The sequence below is a fragment of the Gossypium hirsutum genome, chromosome A11 (assembly GCF_007990345.1).
Source record: "Gossypium hirsutum isolate 1008001.06 chromosome A11, Gossypium_hirsutum_v2.1, whole genome shotgun sequence".
Classification (NCBI taxonomy): domain Eukaryota; kingdom Viridiplantae; phylum Streptophyta; class Magnoliopsida; order Malvales; family Malvaceae; genus Gossypium; species Gossypium hirsutum.
In genome coordinates, this window is record NC_053434.1 from 66,630,842 (window position 1) to 66,634,251 (window position 3,410).

At 33.4% G+C, this 3,410-nt stretch overlaps 1 pseudogene; it reads left to right on the plus strand.

The window, feature by feature from the left end:
* Positions 1 to 343: 343 nt before the first annotated feature.
* Positions 344 to 2,347, plus strand: LOC107901129 (alkane hydroxylase MAH1-like; annotated as a pseudogene).
* Positions 2,348 to 3,410: the final 1,063 nt, after the last annotated feature.

Sequence of the window (3,410 nt, forward strand, 5' to 3'; positions counted from 1 at the left end):
TTAATTAATTTTGTTAATATTATTTTTATAATAAAAAACCTTAAATTTAAATTGTTTTCACTTTACATTTAAATTCATGTTGTGCTGCATTCATTTTGTTTTAAATTAAATTTGTTCCATACTTGCTTCACAATAATCGTATTATTTAATTTTCAAATTTTAAATTTAAATTCTTTCTATCAAAATACAATATATCCTACTACTATATCTCTCTTAATTTATCTCCTAACTTAAACTCTGAAAAATCACTGACAGTTTGAAAGCTACGTATCTGTTTCTCTCATGAATGGCAGGAATTCTTTTAAATTATACCAATAGACTTATCTTTTAGATAGCCATGGTAAATGGAACTTAAAAGTTGAAACCGTCCACGTGTTTTTATTTACTTATTTTGGTTACAATTATTGTATGCATATCTTTTTTTTTTTCATAAATTATAAATCGGTCAATCGTTGACATATACAAAGCATTGTTTTGCCCATCCCTAGTAGGAATATAATCTTCTGTGTTATATCTGTGGAAGTGGAACCATCACCAGTCAAGATAACATCAGAAGCTGTACGTATCCCGGTGCTTGTTTTCTGGCAATTTCATGGCATTGGTCAGTGTTTTTGAAGCTGTCTTGGCTCTCATTTGCTTTCTGTTCCTCTGCTGCTTGAGAAATAAGAATCGATCTCCAAAGAGCTTTCCAATTGTTGGGATGCTGCCTGAGCTTATCCTTAACATTCATCGGATTCACGATTGGTGTACTGAGACATTTGAGAGATGCCACTATACTTTTCTTTTCAATGGTCCTTGGTTTGCTAAGATTAACATCGTTGGGACCTGTGATCCTACCAATGTTCACTACATAATGAGTTCCAACTTTAACAACTTCCCCAAAGGACCTGAATTCAAGCAGCTTTTCGACGTCTTGGGAGACGGGATTTTCAATACCGACATGGATTTGTGGAGAAAACAGAGGATGGTTGCTCAAGAATTCATGAGAAATCAGTCGTTTCACAAATTTTTGTTGAGGACTACCCGAGATAAGGTGGAAAAAGGGCTTTTCATGTCATTGACTATGTTGCCAAACAAGGCTTGGTGGTCAATTTAGAAGATGTATTCCAAAGGTTTACGTTTGATACTACGTGCATCTTGGTCACTGGCTACGATCCTAAATGTCTCTCCCTCGAATTCCCTGAAGTTCCTTTCTCTAAAGCCTTGGATGATGTTGAGGAAGCCATATTTTATCGGCATGTCAGGCCACAGAGCTTTATTAAGTTGCAGAGGTGGTTGAAAATGGGACAAGAACAAAAATATAGAAAGGCATGGGAAGTTCTTGACGATATTATGACTAAATATATATGCCAGAAGAGGAAAGAACTGGATACAACGACGAAAGGGTTGGTCTCACAAAATGGTGAAGACGGTGTGGATCTCTTAACATCATACATAGCTGAAGAAAAACCAACAGGTTTGAAATGTGATGATAAGTTCTTGAGAGATACCATTTTGAACATGATGCTTGCAGGGACGGACACCACCAGCTCTGCTCTTACTTGGTTCATTTGGTTGGTCTCGAGGCATCCGATCGTGGAGAACAAGATCATAGAAGAGCTTCAATCAAAACTACCTGCCGAGGAAACCAAAAAGAGGCGGCTATTCAATGCTAAAGGATTTGGTTTATCTACACGGAGCATTATGCGAGGCATTAAGGTTATATCCACCGGTACCATTCCAGCACAAGGAACCTCTCAAACCAGACATACTTCCAAGTGGGCATCCAGTTCATCCAACCATGAAAATATTGTTTAGTTTGTACGCAATGGGAAGGATAAAGTCTTTCTGGGGTGAAGATTGCCTTGAATTCAAACCTGAAAGATGGATTAACGAGAGAGGAAGGATTAAACATGAGCCGTCATACAAGTTCATGTCATTCAATGCAGGGCCAAGGACATGTTTAGGGAAGGATGTGGCTTTCCTTCAAATGAAAGCCGTTGCATCTGCTATAATTTACAACTATCGTACTCATGTATCAGAAGAAACTCCAGTTGTTCCGGCAGTATCCATTATCCTGCACACCAAGAATGGATTGATGGCTAGGATCTCCACCAGATGGGATTAAATGCATCACAACTTGCTTGAAAGTTGAAATCCTATTATATTATCATCTAAATCCTGGGCTTGTTAGTTTTAAGAAGTAATATGTATTTTTCGTCTTTTCTGCTCTGAACGTCTGAATATGATTAAAGATTGTTGTGTAATTTAAAGCCATGAAAAGCATGTAAATAGGATAAACTCGGCTGTTTCCGCTATCCAATTGAAACATTAATCAAAATCCACCACCAAAGGATTATTGTTTGAATTGAGATTTATTGCCACTTGTATGAATGGAAATACTGATAATTAGATACATAATTGATAGGAATGGCGATGATGACAGAAGCCTACACTGCTTATGGGCCAAGCCTCGAATGGAAACAAAATGGATAAGTCCCCGTGTCAATCAATCGAAGAGATGTAGATAAGATTAGATCAGATCCCCACTGATCAGAAACTCGAGACGAGACTAATATCACTGCGCTACCCATAAACTCGTCTCTCGTTATCATTAGAGGTCCATTGTCTTCTTTCGTATTTTTCAAGTGAGTGACAGAGAGGAAGCCAAAGCTGCCCGTATGTATGCCCTGTCTTCCTCATAGGTTATTTTAAAAGTTAATTTCACAAACCTCCTCAAATTATACTTTTATTTTAAATTAGTATCAGAATATTTTAATTACATTTCAAACTTTTCATCTTATCTTAATTAGGTGATTCTATTATTAAAATTATTAATTTAATTTTTAAATGATAAGAAAAATCATATATGATATAATTTAAAATAATATTTTTAAATGAATTGTAATCATTCTCTCTCATTTTTATTTTAAATTATATAACATAATATTAATGTATCATTCAAAGTTTTAATAACAAAATAATCTAATTAATATAACAATAATTTTAAAAAAATCGTAATTGTGCAATTATTTTCTTTTAATGAAAGGGTACAACTAGCCTTGGAGCAGTTATAGACTTTTGATATGTGGGAGGCCACATAGATGATTGCGGAAAAATTTTACTCATAAAAGAAATTTAATTTGTACGAAATGACCACCAAAAATTAAAAAAAAATTGTTCATCAAAATTTTAAAAAAATAATTATTTTATAAATGAATTGTTTTATAAAAAATAAATTATTATTTTTCATTAAATTTCAAAAAAATTAATTATTTTATTTTATTTCAACCTTCATCACTTTTTTTTTCAAAATTTTTTATTCTCTCATACAATTTATAATTTTTATAATATAATTGATTAATTTTTCAATATCTTTAAGTAGGCCTCTCTAATTTGGTAATAACTTTTTCAAGTTTTATTGATGAATT